The sequence below is a fragment of the Euphorbia lathyris genome, chromosome 4, assembly GCF_963576675.1.
Source record: "Euphorbia lathyris chromosome 4, ddEupLath1.1, whole genome shotgun sequence".
NCBI classification, from domain to species: domain Eukaryota; kingdom Viridiplantae; phylum Streptophyta; class Magnoliopsida; order Malpighiales; family Euphorbiaceae; genus Euphorbia; species Euphorbia lathyris.
Window position 1 is genome coordinate 90,476,182 of NC_088913.1, and position 19,089 is coordinate 90,495,270.

Here is a 19,089-nt window from a genome sequence, read left to right on the forward strand (position 1 = left end):
TAATATGCCATTTCCCTCACGAGTGAAAGATATTGAAGTGCAGAAGCCCCCTGATATACCTAATTTTGTCCAGTTTGGCTCATATTCACTCTCTGAGTCCCCGTCTGGTGCACAAGGATTTCAAAACAGCCAACGTTCTCGTAGATGAAAATTATCTTGCCAAGGTTGCAGATGCAGGACTGCGTAATTTCCTGGGTAGAGTTGATGTTGCTGGTCCATCTTCACAAGTGGCAGTAGATGAGATATATCTTGCACGGGAGTATTGTTCCTAACTTTCCATGTTTTGAACATATGTTAAGTTAATGTAAGTAGTCATGTTACCCATAAAGATTTATCTATGCAGGGTGAGAGAGTTCAGACGTTTTTCTGATAAAAGTGACATATTCAGCTTCGGTGTATTCCTTCTGGAGTTGCTTTGTGGACGGGAAGCAGCAGAATCGAAATCTCCAAACTCCAGCTAAAACCTGGTTGAATGGGTATGGTGCTCAATTCTCTGCATTAGGATGATGCATGATCTTTGTTACTATGGCTCTCTTCATTTATATATATATATGTATAGAGAGAGAACATGCTTTTAGATGGACGGGATTGGGAATATCAAATATTGAATAAGAGCATCCTAAGGCGCCCTTGAATCAATCATTTCTATACCTATAGATTGAATCTTAAAAGTCTAATTTGAGCCCTTTATCAAAGTGTGAATGTGTATATTTATGAATGAGCAAGGATTCGATGTCTAGGTTTATATATGATCAAGCACTCAATTTACAGGTTTCTAAATGACCAAGAGCCTAATGCATAGGTTTCTAAAGAGCTCAAATATGATGAGTTACAAAGTTCAGAGCTCTCGAATTGCTTTAATCCTACAAATATATGCCATATTTGTTGTAATCTAAGTGTTAAAAGAGCTGCTGCAGAAGTTCATTAGCATAATATGCTACTTAGAAACTGAGCAGCAGCCTCGAATGGATTAAAGTACAGAAAAGGGAACTAAAAAGATAATATTTTTGATATGAAGGTTCAAAACACTGAGGACTACAGCACCTTTTCTAGCATTGTTGATCAAAGATTGGGGACAAGGTTTACAGGTGAAGGCATGGAAGAGTTCATAAATTGATGCTTAGATGCGTGGATCCTTGGAGCGAGAGGCGTCCGGCGATGAGTTATGTGGTTATGGAGCTTGATCGGATTCTTGAGAAAGAGATGACATTAACTACAGTGATGGGGGAAGGAACTCCAACTGTGACTCTTGGAAGCCAGCTATTTAAAGCATCATCAAAATAGAAACATATTTGTTGTTTACAGTGTGATTTTTGTTTTACTTTCTGGAAATCCAGCTGTTTGCTAATTGTATAAAAGAACAGCTGCATTATTTTTTCCTTTGATAAAAAAAATGTAAGTGAAATCTTGTTGCAAGCCATTATTTCTGGTGATATTTATGCTTGATTATAGTTCAATATTAGTGCTTCATTCAATCCAAAAAAAATATATATTTTTTTAAAAAAATATCAATATTTTGCGTTGCGCGTGAGGAAGGAGCGATACAAAGCGTACCAGATTAATCAGGGAGCTTGTGTCGCGCACCCTTGGAGCGCGTCACAAGAATATCATATGTTGTGTCGCGCACTCTAGAAGCGCGTCACAAGACTTATTGCTCTATTGTATCGCGCGCTTGACAAGTGCGACACAACAGATGAGTAGCTTGTGTCGCACCCCTGTTGTGTCGCACAAAAGTGCGACACAAGTAAGCATTTCTGTACTAGTGGGTGTGACACTAGGAGCGTACACGAGTATACTATGGAATTCTTAAGGCTTTCGGCAAGGGCGAACTTGTCGGAAACCGAAAGCCAAAAGACTTCAAGGTATCTAGAGGGGCTACAGTATAATATTCAGGACAGAATTTGGACATAAATGGTAATCCGGATTCAAGACGCGAGGAATGTAGCTTTGAAGGCCGAGTCTCAATTGAATGTTAGGGCACGTGATGGGTATCGGAGGCCGAAGATGGAGTAAACATGTGAGGAGGGTATCGGAGGCCGAATATGGGTATTGTTCATCCCATTTTACGAGATTTAACAAGATTTACTTTCCAATTCACAGTTGCTTCTTAACTAAGAAGCTCAGTGGTAACCTTTTACAAGTCTTTTTTGCTTGCCACTTGTCCGACAAATTTTTTGATAACTTAATGGCTAATTTCGGACAGAGGTATCAAATTTTTCGATTTTTCGATTTGATGTTTTATTTTTATTTATTATTATTATTATTTTTGTAATAGCTTGTTTTTACATTTTAATTAATCAATGAGATGTTGCTCTTAGATTTCATTTCATATGCATTTTCAGGTTTTGTTTTCCACAGTTTTATATTTGAAGTTACAATTTAAGACAGTTAATGAGCAAAAAAATTAGGTTAAATTTAAACTATTTTATAAGTTAAATCAAATATGTACTTCACCGAAAAAAAATTGAAATTTTGGATTTGGAGCCAATTTCGGGATGCTAATTTGACACCCGATTATTATTTTTTTTGAAAACAGGGGATCAGAACGACCACAGCTTCAAAGTCCGTGGAAACATAAGAGCTAAAACTACTCGTAGTTATAATGGTACAGACAGGCGGAGGAGCACAAACCCCTCTATCTCTGTCATTGGAATTGAATTTGACCAATATCGCAATAAATATTATTATGACTCATTGGATGAAATTAGGGTTTAGTCTTTCATATTCTCTCTATAAATACCAACTTATTTTTCTCACAATACTTCACATTGCTGCAACTTATTCATTCTTTTTTTTCTCATAACTTCACTTCATTTTTTCAAAATATGTCCATTATTCATCCCATTTTGCGAGATTTAACAAGATTTACTTTCCAATCTGCAGTTGCTTCTTAGCTAAGAAGCTCGGTGGTAACCTTTTACAAGTCTTTTTTGCTTGCCACTACTCCGATAAATTTTTTGATAACTTAATGGCTAATTTCGGACAAAGGTATCAAATATTTCGATTTGATGTTTTATTTTTATTTATTATTATTATTATTTTTGTAATAGCTTGTTTTTACTTTTTAATTAATCAATGAGATGTTGCTCTTAGATTTCATTTCATATGCATTTTCGGGTTTTGTTTTCCGCATTTTTGAGTTTTGTTTTCCGCAGTTAATAAGCAAAAAATTTGGTTAAATTTAAACTATTTGATAAGTTAAATCAAATATGTACTTCACCGAAATAATTGAAATTTTGGATTTAGAGCCAACTTCGGACGCTAATTTGACACCCGATATTATTTTTTGGAAACATGGGATCAGAACGACCACAGTTTCAAATTTCGTGGAAACATTAGGCCTAAAACTACTCGTAGTTATAATGGTCCAGACAATCGGAGTAGCACGGATCCCTCTATCTCTGTCCCTGGAATTGAATTTGACTCTTATCCCAATAAATATTATTATGACTGGAATTTTTATACAATATTAATATTTGTATTTAATTTAAAAATTATAAATATATGTTTTTTTATTATTTTTTGAAAAGAAATTAATAATTCTCTCATATCTTAAAAAGGAACGAACATTAAATAATATTAAATAAGGGACTCAGCTTTTACATTGTACTTTACCTTTTTATTCCATTACGATGTGCAATGCATCTTAGTGGTATTTTTTTTTACCATATAACAAAACAACTCATTAGATGAAATTTTTTTTAACTAAAACTACTTAAATAATTGTTTTTTTCAAAGAACCCCAAATTAGGGTTTACTCCTTCATATTCTCTCTATAAATACCAATTTTTTTGCTCACAATACTTCACATTGCTCCAACTTATTCATTCTTTTTTTTCTCACAATTTCACTTCATTTTCTTCTTTCATTTTTTGAAAATATGGTCATTGTTCATCCCATTTTGAGAGATTTAACAAGATTTACTTTCCAATTCGCAGTTGTTTCTTATCTAAGAAGCTCGGTGGTAACCTTTTACAAGTCTTTTTTGCTTGCCACTTGTCCGACAAATTTTTTGATAACTTAATGGCTAATTTCGGATAGAGGTATCAAATTTTTCGATTTGACGTTTTATTTTTGTTTATTATTATTATTTTTGTATAGATGTTGCTCTTAGATTTCATTTAATATGTATTTTTTGGTTTTGTTTTCCGCAGTTTTGTACTTGAAGTTGCAATTTAAGACAGTTAATTAGCAAAAAATTAGGTTAAATTTAAAATATTTTAGAAGTTAAATCAAATATGTACTTCACCGAAAAAAATTGAAATTTTGGATTTAGAGCCAATTTCGGTATGCTATTTTGACACCCGATTATTATTTTTTGGAAACATGGGATCAAAACGACCACAGATTCAAAGTTCGTGGAAACATTAGAGCTAAAACTACTCGTAGTTATAATGGTCCAGACAGGCTGAGGAGCACAGACCCCTCTATCTCTGTTCCTGGAATTGAATTTGACCATTATCGCAATAAATATTTAGGGTTTAGTCCTTCATATTCCCTCTATAAATACCAACTTATTTTCCTCACAATACTTCACGTTGCTGCAACTTCTTCATTCTTTTTTTTCTCACAACTTCACTTCATTTTCACAAAATATGTCCATTATTCATCCCCTTTTGCGAGATTTAACAAGATTTACTTTTCGATCCGCAGTTGCTTCTTAGCTAAGAAGCTCGGTGGTAACCTTTTACAAGTCTTTTTTGCTTGCCACTACTCCGACAAATTTTTTGATAATTTAATTGCTAATTTCGGACAAAGGTATCAAATATTTCGATTTGATGTTTTATTTTTATTTATTATTATTATTATTTTTGTAATAGTTTTTTTTACATTTTAATTAATCAATGAGATTATGTTCTTAGATTTCATTTCATATGCATTTTCGTGTTTTGTTTTCCGCAGTTTTATAGATGAAGTTGCAATTTAAGACAGTTAATAAGCAAAAAATTCAGTTAAATTTAAACTATTTGATAAGTTAAATCAATTATGTACTTCACCGAAAAAAAAAATTGAAATTTTGGATTTAAAGCAAATTTCGGGACGCTAATTTGACACCCGATATTATTTTCTGGAAACATGGGATCAGAATAACCACAATTTCAAATTTCGTGGAAACATGAGGGCTAAAACTACTCGTAGTTATAATGGTCCAGACAATCGGAGTAGCACGGATCCCTTTATCTTTGTCCCTGGAATTGAATTTGACTCTTAGCCTAATAAAAATTATTATGACTGAAATTTTTATATAATATTAATATTTGTATTTAATTTAAAAATTATAAATATATGTTTTTTTATTATTTTTTAAAAAGAAATTAATAATTCTCTCATATCTTAAAAATGGACGAACATTAAATAATATTAAATAAGGGACTCAACTTTTGCAGTGTGCTTTACCTTTTTATCCCATTACAATGTGCAATGCAACTTAGTGGTATTTTTTTTAACCATATAACAAAACAACTTATTAGATGGATTTTTTTTAACTAAAACTAAAACTACTTAAATAATTACTTTTTCAAAGAACCCCAAATTAGGGTTTACTCCTTCATATTCTCTATATAAATACCAATTTTTTTGCTCACAATACTTCACATAGCTCCAACTTATTTATTTTTATTTTTTTGACAATTTCACTTAATTTTCTTATTTCATTTTCTGAAAATATGATCATTGTTCATCCCATTTTGCGAGATTTAACAAGATTTACTTTCCAATCCGCAGTTGCTTCTTAGCTAAGAAGCTCGGTTGTAAACTTTTACAAGTCTTTTTTGCTTGTCACTTCTCCGACAAATTTTTTGATAACTTAATGGCTAATTTCGGACAAAGGTATCAAATATTTCAATTTGATTTTTTATTTATATTTTTTATTATTATTATTTTTGTTATATCTTGTTTTTACATTTTAATTAATAAATGAGATGTTGCTCTTAGATTTTATTTCATATGCATTTTCGGGTTTTGTTTTCCGCAGTTTAATATTTGAAGTTGCAATTTAAGACAGTTAATAAACAAAAAATTCGGTTAAATTTAAACTATTTGATAAGTTAAATCAAATATGTACTTCACCGAAAAAAATTGAAATTTTGGATTTAAAGCCAACTTCGGGACGCTAATTTGATACCCGATATTATTTTTTGGAAACATGGGATCACAACGACCAGTCGGAGTAGCACGGACCCCTCTATCTTTGTCCCTGGAATTGAATTTGACTCTTATCCCAATAAATATTATTATGACTAGAATTTTTACATAATATTAATATTTGTATTTAATTTAAAAATTATAAATATATGTTTTTTTATTATTTTTTAAAAAGAAATTAATAATTCTCTCCTATCTTAAAAAGGGACAAATATTAAATAATATTAAATAAGGGACTCAGCTTTTGAAGTGTCCTTTACCTTTTTATTTCATTACGATGTGCAATGCATCTTAGTGGTATTTTTTTTAACCATATAATAAAACAACTAATTGCATGAATTTTTTTTTTTAACTAAAACTACTTAAATAATTGTTTTTTCAAAGAACCTCAAATTAGGGTTTAGTCCTTCATATTCTCTCTATAAATACCAACTTATTTTCCTCACAATACGTCACATTGCTGCAACTTATTCATTCTTTTTTTTCTAACAATTTCACTTCATTTTCTCAAAATATGGCAATTGTTCATCCTATTTTGCGAGATTTCACAAGATTTACTTTCCAATCCGCAGTTGCTTCTTAGCTAAGAAGCTCGGTGGTAACCTATTACAAGTTTTTTTTATTTCCACTTGTCCGACAAATTTTTTGATAGCTTAATGGGTAATTTCGGACAGAGGTATCAAATTTTTTGATTTGATTTTGTATTTTTAATTATTTTAATTATTTTTTTGTAATAGCTTGTTTTTACATTTTAATTAATCAATGAGATGTTGCTCTTAGATTTCATTTCATATGTATTTTCGGGTTTTCTTTTCCGCAGTTTTATATTTGAAGTTGCAAGTTAAGACAGTTCATGAGGAAAAAATTAGGTTAAATTTAAACTATTTGATAAGTTAAATCAAATATGTACTTAACTGAAAAAAAAAATTGAAATTTTGGATTTAGAGCCAACTTTGCGATGCTAATTTGACACCCGATATTATTTTTTGAAAAAATGGGATCAGAATGACCACAGTTTCAAATTTCGTGGAAACACGAGGGCTAAAACTACTCCTAGTTATAATGGTCCGGACAGTCGGAGTAGCAGGGACCCATCTATCTCTGTCCCTGGAATTGAATTTGACTCTTATCCCAATAAATATTATTATGACTGGAATTTTTACATAATATTAATATTTGTATTTAATTTAAAAATTATAAATATATGTTTTTTTTATTATTTTTTTATAAAGAAATTAATAATGCTACTCTATCTTAAGAGGGGAAGAACATTAAATAATATTAAATAAGGGATTCAACTTATGCAGTGTCTTTTACCTTTTTATACCATTATGATGTGCAATGCACTTTAGTGGCAATTTTTTTTAACCTTATAACAAAACAACTCATTGCATGAAACTTTTTTTTTAACTGAAACTACTTAAATAATTGTTTTCTCAAAGAATCCCAAATTAGGGTTTATTCCTTCGTATTCTCTTTATAAATACCAACTTATTTTCATGACAATACTTCACATTGCTGCAATTTATTCATTCATTTTTTTTTTCTCACAACTTCACTTCATTTTCTCAAAATATGGCCATTGTTTATCTTATTTTGCGAGATTTAACAAGATTTACTTTCCAATCCGCAGTTTCTTCTTAGCTAAGAAGCTCGGTGCTAACCTTTTACAAGTATTTTTTGCTTGCCACTTGTCCGACAAATTTTTTGATAACTTAATAGCTAATTTCGGACAGAGGTATCAAATTTTTCGATTTGATGTTGTATTTTTTTATTTATTAATTTTTTTGTAATAGCTTGTTTTTACATTTTAATTAATCAATTAGATGTTGCTCTTAGATTTCATTTTAATATGTATTTTCGACTTTTGTTTTCCGTAGTTTTATATTTGAAGTTGCAATTTAACATAGTTAATTAGTAAACACTATACCATAAAACCCCTAATGCAACCAAATTTAAATTTGTTGCTTGCAAATTGATGCATTAACTAAGTTTATTTTATTGTATTTCAGTAATGTTGCATTTTTGTTGCAATAATCTTTAAATTAGCAACAACAACAACAACAACAACAACAACAACAACAACAACAACAACAAAGCCTTAGTCCCGAAATGATTCGGGGTCGGCTAACATGAACCATCATATAAAACCGTGAAAATCAAGTCGTGTCAGCGACACAGATTCGCTCCCTCCACTCCGTCCTATCCACTACCATATTTTCCTCAATTCCCAATAAACTCATATCACTCTCGATCACCCTCCTCCAAGTTTGCTTAGGTCTTCCCCTACCCCTCACCACTACATCCCTTTGCCACTCTTCGGTTCTCCTAACCGGCGCATCAAGCGCTCTACGTCTCACATGGCCAAACCACCTTAGTCGGTTTTCTCTCATTTTATTCTCAATAGATGTGACCTCTACTTTTGTCCTAATTATTTCATTACGCACCCGGTCCTTTCTCGTGTGACCACACATCCATCTCAACATACGCATCTCCGCCACCGACATCTTATGGATGTGGCAGTGTTTCACTGCCCAACAAAAATATTAATTGTTGCTTGTCTTGTTGCTTTTAAACAAGCTAATCCAACAATTTGTTTAAATTGTTACAAAACATAAGGTTAAACCAATAAAAGCAACAAAATTATAATTGTTGCATTGACATTTAAGTGATCTAATGAAATAAAAATATAAAAAAACTAACAAATATATAATGTTGCAATAAAAATAATTTATTATTTTATTAATATATATATAAATATTAATTTTTGAGAACAGTGATTTAATATTAATTTTTGGAAACAATTATACAATATGAAATATTAATTTTTTTATTAATATATAAACTTGTAAAAGAAATTTTCTAATTCTTATACAAATTTTTATTTTTTTTACTTTTCTATAGTGTTTTGCACAAATTAATTTGAATTTATTTATGAAAATTAATTTTTCTAAAAATAAATAAATACTATCAAGGATGCAATTTTAATTTGGAAAAAAAATATTGCAATCTTTAGTATTTAAAAAAAATAGGTTGGGTATAAAAAACAATAATAATAGCTAGGTTGGGTTGTTTTTAACCCCTTGGATGGAAAATATCAATCATATAAGACCCTATTTCACAAAGCATAGATATCTATTAAAAAATGTTTTGAAGGTTAAATTAAAGTTTCAATGATCTAAAGTAGGTAATGATAATGCATAGGGGTTTAATCGAACCATATTCAAACAATTGGATATAAATTGATATATGGAAAAACATGATTGAAGGGATTAAAGAAAGTTGGGGTCAAATTTAAGGATTGATAAAACATGAAGGAGGTAATCTATAATTTGTAGGGCTAAATTCGGAATAATATTCAATGGGTTACTCATGACCTATTTTGCAGCCGTCAACTCCTCCATTCTTCCTTCGCTTCAGAAAACACACAGCTCCCATGGGTTCCTCCCTCTTCTCGACATCTCCTTAAAAATCGCAGTTGCTGTGGTGCTCCTTTTTGTGTTGGTGTCGGCTGCTGTGGTGCTCTATAGACGACCTCTCTTCCGGATAAAGAAATTTCTTGCTGGTGATTGCACGTCTCCAATTTTAATATTTTTTTAATATCCTTTTAATTCAACAGAATTCGAGGTTTCTATTCCTTGCTTCTTCTATTTATAATTTTATTTTAATATATAGGTTTTTCTAATTAGGAGTTTGGTTGCTCTTTTTTGCCAAAGGATCATGTCGATGCTCGATTTCTTCTTCAATAAGGGCTTTAAAGCTCCCAAATGGTAACTTTTCACATTTCTGCTCCTTAATTATTGTGTATTTGTATTTATTCGTTTGGAGGCTTCTGTTTAATTTGAACATTGTATTTCTACTGGGCGTTATTTGTGAGCTCATAAGATTAGTTCGATTCCTGAGAAAAGGCTGGAGTAGACACGGAAACATCTTTTTGGATGGTCAATTCTATGACATTATTCTTCCGATCTTTCGCAATTGAGTGAAATATTCAGAAATTGAGTTTTTATTAAACAATTAAACACCTCCATTTTTGCATTACAGTAATTTTTTTTAATTTGCCTGATATCTGGTACAAGTTGGTTCACATGTGTCTTTTGATCTTGTTAGTCTCTTAAGAGTGAATGCTTTGATTTGTTATTTGGAGTTGATGACACGAATGTTTGGTTTCCTTTGCGGTTGTCTTGTTTATGTCTAGTAAAACGCTACTCAAGCTGTCTATGCCTAGGATTAAGTTGCTACGCGATAGGAGGGAGATTCAGATAAAGCAAATGCGACGAGACATTGCTAAGCTTCTTGAGACTGGCCAAGAAGCTACTGCTCGCATTCCGGTATAAATTCCTTCTTTTTAAATTATTGTTTGTATGCTAGTAATGCTGTTCAATGAATGTGAACCTCTTTTTTGGAAAAAGATTTGTACCGAGGTGTAAGATGAAAATCTTCTTAACGTTTCATTATGGCTTTTTCCCGTCTGTTTCAAGTAGAGCATATAATAAGAGAAGAGAACATGATGTCTGCTCAAGAGATCATGGAGCTTTTCTGTGAGCTTATTTCTGTACGACTTGTTAAACAATAGAAACAGTAGAAAAGGAATAGGATGAATAATAGAATGAACACAGATCTTTTGGAGAGAAAATAGCCACAAACTATTTACTCAATTTTTGTATATATTCAAAGTACCAATACACAGACTATTTATAGCCTTATTGAGAAAATGCATAAAAGACTAAAATACCCAAAGAAGGTAAAATGTTAACACTCCCCCCTTAAGCCTAAACACTAGGCAATTGAACTAATCCCATTTGAACCAAAGCATCAAACATCTGTGAAGCAGACAGAGATTTTGTGAATAGATCTGCTAGTTGACATTCTGAAGAAACATAAATAGTGCAAAGGAATCCATTCTCTACATGTTCACGGATGACATGTACATCGATGTCAAAATGTTTGGTTCTGTCATGATCAATAGGGTCTTTGGCTATCTGAATAGCTGATGTGTTATCACAAAATAGCTTCACCGGATAAGTAATGTCAATTCTGAAGTCAGTCAACAAATATGAGAGCCATTTCAACTCGCATGCTGTGGTTGACATACTTCTATATTCAGCTTCTGCTGAGGACTTGCTAACTGTAGGTTGTTTCTTGGCCTTCCAAGAAATCAAAGACTTCCCCAAAAACACACAAAACCCCGTGACAGACCTCCGGGATTTTCTACAAGTACCCCAGTCAGCATCACAATATGCTATCAAGGTGAAAACAGAGTTAGCAGAATAAAAAAGTCCAAGATGTAGAGTTCCTTTCAAATATCTCAGAACATTAATTGCTGCCTGCAGATGATGATTACAAGGCGCTTGCATATATTGAGATAGCTGTCTGGCCTTGTAAAATTCAGGTACAGCAATCTACCAACCAGCCTTCTATATTTGGAAGGATCAGGCAAAGGAGTGCCTGAATCAGTGAGGATAATGCCATGTGATAAAGGACTAGAAGCAGGCTGCATTTCCATAACTCCAGCATGAAGAAGAATATCCCTTGAATACTTAGTCTGGCTTAAAGTAAGACCAACATGATCCCTTGCCAATTCGATACCCAAGAAGTATTTTACACTGCCTAGATCCTTAATGGTGAACTTGTTATGGAGAAAAACCTTGATATCATTGATAAGCTGCAAACTAGTTCCTGTGAGCAGAATATCATCCACATATACCACAAGAATGGTGAATGAAGAATCTGTGATGTGTAAGAAAAGACAATGATCATGTGTGGATCTGTGAAAACCAAAAGTGAGTAGAATGCTGGTTAACTCTTTATTCCACTGCCTCCCAGCTTGTTTCAGCCCATAAAGTGACTTGACAAGCTTACACACTTGCCCAGACACTACTTTATTATAACCTTGCGGAGGTTGCATATAAAGATCTTCTTCGATGAACCCATGTAGATAAGCGTTGTTCATATCCAATTGATGAACTGGCCATTATTTACTGGTAGCTATAGCAAGCACAAGTCGTACTATCACTATTTTTGCTACAGGACTAAAGGAATCAAAATAATCTTCTTCATACAATTGGCTATAGCCCTTGGCCACAAGCCGTGCTTTGAACCTCTCTACTTCTCCATTAGGCTTGTACTTAATTTTAAAAATCCATCTACTAGCAATGGCCTTTTTAGAAGGAGGAAGAGTAGTTAGGATCCAAGTGCCATTATCTTCTAGAGCTGATAATTCTTTATGCATAGCTTCAACCCATAGGGGATTAGTCTTAGCCTCATCATAATTCTTGGGTTCTTTAAGTTGATATAGATTGATCAAAAAAGCCATGTGAGTTACAGTATAGGAGGGAAGAGGTGAGAAATGTGGGTAAGAGGAGGACTGAAGATTAACATTAGAAACAAAATCATTTAGCCAAGCTGGCTTCCTGTGTTGCCTTAGCGGTCTTTGACGATCAGAGATAGAAGAAGTAGGTTCTGTAACAGCAGGATTAGGAGAAGAAGGAATTGAATCATTAGTAGGAACATACTGTGAGGGAATTGGAGATTGAATTGGAGATTGTTGTGGTAGTGGTGGTGGAACAGATATAGAATCAAGTAAGATGGGATCATCCATGGGACAAGGAAGAGGAACCTCAGAGGAGGTTTTGAGAATAGAATAGGGGAATATTTGTTCATAAAACATGACATCCCTAGACACTATGAGTTTTTCTTGAGTAAGATCCCATATTTTATATCCCTTTTGATTCACCGGATATCCTAGAAAAACCCCTTCACTAGCCCTGGGCTCTAATTTTGATTTATGATGAGTGATAGTATGGAAACCTTGACATCCAAAAACCTTCAGAATATGATAAGGTGGTGATGTAGAATAGAATTGAGAATAAGGAGTGGACCATTTTAGAAGTTTACTAGGAAGAAAATTGATTAAATGAGCAGCCATAGTAACTGCTTCTCCCCAAAACAGAGTGGGCATTGAAGCTTGAAAGAGCAAAGCTCTGGCAACAGCTAGGATATGTTGATGTTTTCTCTCCACAACACCATTCTGATGTGGAGTATAAACACAACTATGTTGATGAAGAATGCCAAGTTTGGTAAGGAGTTGATAACAATTGTTATTGAAAAATTCTTTACCATTATCAGTCCTAATAACCTTGACTGAACAAGAGAACTGAGTATAAACCATGTTTAAGAATTTTTCAATAGCAAATGACACATGTGCTTTATTTTGAAGGAGAATCAACCAAGTGAACCTAGTATGATCATCGACTATGGTAAGGAAATAATTTGCACTAGTCAATGAGGTTTTAAGATAAGGGCCCCATAAATCCATATGTAACATATCTAGTTTTGTTTGAGTAGTGATATGACTAGTGGGAAATGACATCCTTTTCTGTTTTGCTAGGGGACACACAGGACAGGAATGAGACTCAGGGTAAAAAGGAATTTCTTGAATATGAGGCAAAAGAGCAGGGGATGGATGTCCTAACCTCTGGTGCCATAGGTTTTGTGGTAGAATTGGCGGTTGAGAAACAGCATTACATTGAGAAGAGGGAGAAACATAGTTTTGTAAAGTCAGTTTAGAGAATGACTCTGCAGATATGTGATACAGTCCATTTGAAAAAGAGCCTATAGCTAGATTGGAGCCAGTAGAAGAGGATTGTAAGACACAATGATCAATATGAAATTGGACTGTCACCTTAGCCTGAGTCAATAACTAACCAACAGACATCAGATTGTATTTAAAAGCAGGAATGTAAAATACATTGTGTAGCTTAAAAGTCTGTGTAAAAGAGATTATACCAACTGTATCAACCATAACACTATGCCCATTAGGAAGATGCACATACTTAGGATTAGCTAACTTAGACACAGAGGAAAAAAAATGCAAACATCCACTCATATGTGATGTTGCTCCACTATCCACAATCCAGTCTATGTTAATAGTTGAGTTAGGAAATATACCAACTACACCTGCAAATGGTGTAAAAACATCTTGCACAGAGGAATTTTGTTGAGTCTTTAGCGCTTTCAAGATTGCAGAATCAATATATGAAGCAAATTGAGGTGAAACATCTCCTCCAGAGATATCTGTAGATGACTCCATAGATGCAGCACAATGAGCTTGATCAGATTTCCCCTTTTTCTTCCCATCCTTCTTGAAATTTGCATTGTACCAATCTGGATAACCAGTAAGTCGAAAACAAGTATCTCTTGTATGCCCTGTTCGATCACAATGATCACAATATCTGTCTTCTTTTCGCACAAAATCTTTCTTCTGAATTGATCCTTTGTTAGATGCAGGAGTTGAACTGGCTGTGCTAGATGCAGGAGTCGAACTGGCTGTGCTAGATCCAGTAGAAGGAAAAGATCTTCGACTAGATTATGAATTGGACTGCTTACTGAAATTAGCAATTTCAACATGTTGAGATGAACTGACTTCTCTCTGTTTTTCAACTTGCATAATCATTGAATATGCCTTGTTAAGATCTGGAAGCGGCTCGAGAAGAAGGATTTGATTCTTCACATTATCATATCCATCATTCAATCCAAGAAGAAATTGTAATAATCTATCGCCTTCTTGTTGAGCCATCATTTTAGAATGTGCTCCACATTTACACAGTGGTGGAGGTCTGAGATGATCAAATTCATTCCATAGACGAGATAATTGTGTAAAATAGCTTGAGACTGGTAGATTACCTTGGCAAAAGGTAGAGAGATCTTTAGCAAGCTTGTATAACTGTGGTCCATTAGAAGTACCAAATCGATTCTCAAGCTCATTCCAAAGAGATCGAGAAGTAGATGGATAGAAGAATGATTCTGCAAGCTCCTTACTCATAGAATTGAGAATCCATGATTTCACCATACTGTCAGCTTGATCCCAAGCTTCATATTCCTCTGAATCTACATCTGGTTCAATATCGGTTTGTTGTACAAACGCAATTTTCTTCTTTGCGCGTAACGCAAGAAGCATTGCGTGACTCCAAGCAAAATAATTCTCACCAGTTAAAGATGAACTTACCAGAACAGCTCCGGGCGTATCATTTGTATTCAATCGGAAAAGTTTTGAGGTAGGAGTTGAATCTGACCTAGATCGATCTCTCTAAAAGCGCCTTCTTCTTTTTTTTCTTGACCGGGATCTCCTAAGTATGGCTACAAAGAGAGCTATGGAGTCTAGCTGAAAGCTTGACAAGGCCTATCTGCTGGGAGATAATGAGCGAAAATCATCATTATCCATGATGAACTTGAATCCAGAGAATAGGATGGAAAAAATAGATCGAGAGAAATACTGGATTAAGAAGAAAATACTGAATCGAGGGAAAGTGCAGTTGCGGATGAAAAATCAGATCGATTCCTCAGGCTCTGATATCATGTTAAACAATAGAAACAGTAGAAAAGGAATAGGATGAATGATAGAATGAACACAGATCTTTTGGAGACAAAATAGCCACAAACTATTTACTCAATTTTTGTATATATTCAAAGTACCAATACACAGACTATTTATAGCCTTATTGAGAAAATGCATAAAAGACTAAAATACCCAGAGAAGGTAAAATGTTAACACGACTTCCAATCATTGAAGCACAAAGGTTATTTCACAAATTTATATTGCCATGCTATATCTTTTCTGATAATGCTCTGTTCATAGGCTCTCATATATCATATTTTCAGTACTGATGCTTCGTAAGACTAGTAGTATGAAGCAAGTTGGGATTAGATGAAATGATTTGAACTTAGTTTTTGGTGAAAGTGTAGAATTATATTGAGTTGCTTGGTATTTTTCTTAATCATATCGGGTTTGGTCCACCAGAAAAAAGAGAGAAAATAAAGGAAAGGACATAAAGGACATAAAGGAAAAGGTCAAAACAGAAGATGCCCGTGGACTAGCCAACACAATATTGGTGAACCATGTAAATCTGTGTTTTGATTATTTACTTACTAATTCTCTGTTAATTGATTTTCTAATTGTTTGTATCTAATCTAATTTGATTTCTTTTTTTTTTTATATAACTAGGTAGTAGACATCATATTTTAGTGTTGAAGCTCAAAAATCACTTGATTCTATCCAACATCGTATTCTTCTATCTCCCTTTGTCTTCTTCAATTAAGAGTAATGACTCATTCCTCTTGAAATCACAAAAACATTCTATAAGTATGAGTTTGAAATTTTTATTGATGTGCTGGTTTAAGTTCTTAGCTTTTTTATTGGCCTAATGCTTCCCTAGCCCCCTTAACTTGTCCAAATTGGTCAATTTACCCCCTCAACTCATCGAATGTCCTATTTACCCCCCCTTAACTCCATAAAAATGGTATTTCTCACCCCCTCAACTTGTCCATTTATTCCCCCAACTCATAGAATGTTCTATTTACCCCCTTAACTCCATAAAAGTGGTATCTTTCACCCCTTACAATCCGTTATTGAAGCCTAAATTGATAACTTTTTTTAAACGTTAAACCTATATTTATGCTATTTTGTAAGTGGAACCTAAATTGATATTTCCCCAAAAATCATAGGCCTATTTTGGTACATTATAATGTATTGAACTTGTTCATATTAATGTGCTTGTTATTTGTATTTTTTATTCGTTCTTTCTCTTTTCAACTTTTTTTACTACCATAAAGGATAAGAAATACCATTTTTATGGAGTTAAGAAGGTAAATAGGATCATAAGTGGTGAGAAATGCCACTTTTATGGAGTTAAGGGGGTAAATAGGATACTCGATAAGTTGAAAGGGGGTAAAATGACAAATTTGGACACGTTAAGGGGGTGAGAAATACCATTTTTATGGAGTTAAGGGGGTAAATAGGACATTCGATGAGTTGGAGGGGTAAGATGACCAATTTGGACAAATTAAGGGGACTTGAGAAGCATTAAGCCTTTTTTATTTGATACTTCCCATTCTTTAGAATATTTAGCATTTTGTTGTTGATTATTGATGGTTTTATGTTTATTATTTAAAATTTGATCTCTTGAAATTCTAAATAAAGTTTAGGAGTGAAATTTTGACAGGTTCTATTATTATGCTGTTTAATTTGTTCAATTTAACATTCTCCAGTTGTGAATTTCTATACAGAACCCCAACAAAAGACCATATAGTTAAATTTTCATCCACAATGCATACATGAATATATTTATTTTTTTAATGTAAAGAAATTGTGAAAAATCATTTTGATTTTGATTCAACAGATATATTTGTGATTTTTTTAAAAGGCCCTTCTCTCTTATTTCGCCTAGGGCCACAAATTGTCAGGACAGGCCCTGCAGTCATCGAGAGGCGAAAGTAGTTTCATGGTTGATCAAGTGCTATCTGGCAATTCATCTCATTCATGGCTTCTTGGTAGGGGTGCCAAATGTGTCGAAGAAGGACCAAGAACTGAAAGCTCCACATGAATTGGTGAATGAATTAAACACAAGCCTAAGGGAGGAAGTGAGACAAGAAGTGGAAGAAAATTTGAAGAAAAATATGGAGGCAGAGATGCACAAAAAAATGGAGGGATAAATGAACAAAAAGTTGGACACAAAGATGGCTTTGATGAATTTGCAATTGACATGAGTTATACGTCAATTCTTATACAGGATGATGATGGGGAAGATAACAAGTGATATCAATGAAAGGTTGTCGTTTCTTAGAATTTGAAAACTATGTATTGTACATATATTATGATAGTCTATCTTATTTTGAAAAGATTGTGTATGTATGTTTTGGATCATTGTTTGGAAGTATATTTATTATATTTCAGATTACACTTTCCGAAATTAGTCAAAATTTGCATTTATTACAGGTTTAAATTATTTAAAGAATATGCAACAAAAAAGATGCAGATTGTAGTTGTTGCAAAATTCTATTATAAATGTTGCAAAAAGCTAAAAAATATGTTGCAGTTCCTAGTTAAAATTGTTGCAAAAGCTAATAATATATTGCAGAACCAATTAAAATTGTTGCAATTTCAACCAATTATGTTGCAAATTCAAATTAAAATTGTTGCAACTTATAAAATTTGTTGCATTTGAAGCAATATTCGTGTTGCAAAAACTATTAAAATTGTTGCAAAATTAAATAAGTTAGTTGTATTTGATCTAATGCAACAATATAACAATTTGCAATATTTTATAAATTTGTTGCTTTTGTCAAAAATTTGTTGCAAGTAGTTAAACAATATCCAACAATTGTTAATTGTTGCTATTCTTTACAAATTGTTGCATTAGCAAATAATGCTACAGGAGCATCCGCAACACTTGGAATTTTGTTGCGTATTTTTGGCCTAATGCAACTCAAAAAGGGGTCTAAGCCAACAATTTCACTTGGTTGCATTAGGAGTTTTATGGTGTAGTGAAAAAATTTGGTTAAATTTAAACTATTTTATAAGTTAAATCAAATATGTACTTCACCGAAAAAAATTGAAATTTTGGATTTACAGCCAATTTCGGGATGCTAATTTGACACCCAATTATTATTTTTTAGAAACAGGGGATCAAAACGACCACAGCTTCAAACTTCGTGGAAACATGAGGGCTAAAACTACTCGTAGTTATAATTTTTCGATTTGATGTTGTATTTTTATTTATTATTATTATTATTTGTATTAGCTTGTTTTTACATTTTAATTAATCAATGAGATGTTGCTCTTAGATTTCATTTCATATGCATTTTCAGGTTTTGTTTTCCGCAGTTTTATATTTGAAGTTGCAATTAAGACAGTTAATGAGCAAAAAATTAGGTTAAATTTAAACTATTTGATCAGTTAAATCAAATATGTACTTCACCGAAAAAAATTGAAATTTTGGATTTAGAGCCAACTTCGGGATGGTAATTTGACACCCGATATTATTTTTTGGAAACATGAGGGCTAAAACTACTCGTATTTATAATGGTCCAAACAGTCGGAGTAGCATTGACCCCTCTATCTCTCTCCCTAGAATTGAATTTGACTCTTATCCCAATAAATATTTTTAT

The 19,089-nt window shown here is 33.0% G+C and overlaps 1 long non-coding RNA gene across 1 annotated transcript; it reads left to right on the forward strand.

Moving 5' to 3' along the window:
* The first annotated feature begins 9,537 nt into the window (after positions 1–9,537).
* Positions 9,538–17,879, forward strand: LOC136226411 (uncharacterized). The gene is made up of 4 exons (XR_010687724.1): positions 9,538–9,709; positions 9,820–9,914; positions 10,343–10,475; positions 17,370–17,879. It is a non-coding gene; the product is annotated as an uncharacterized lncRNA (long non-coding RNA).
* The last annotated feature ends 1,210 nt before the right edge of the window (positions 17,880–19,089 follow it).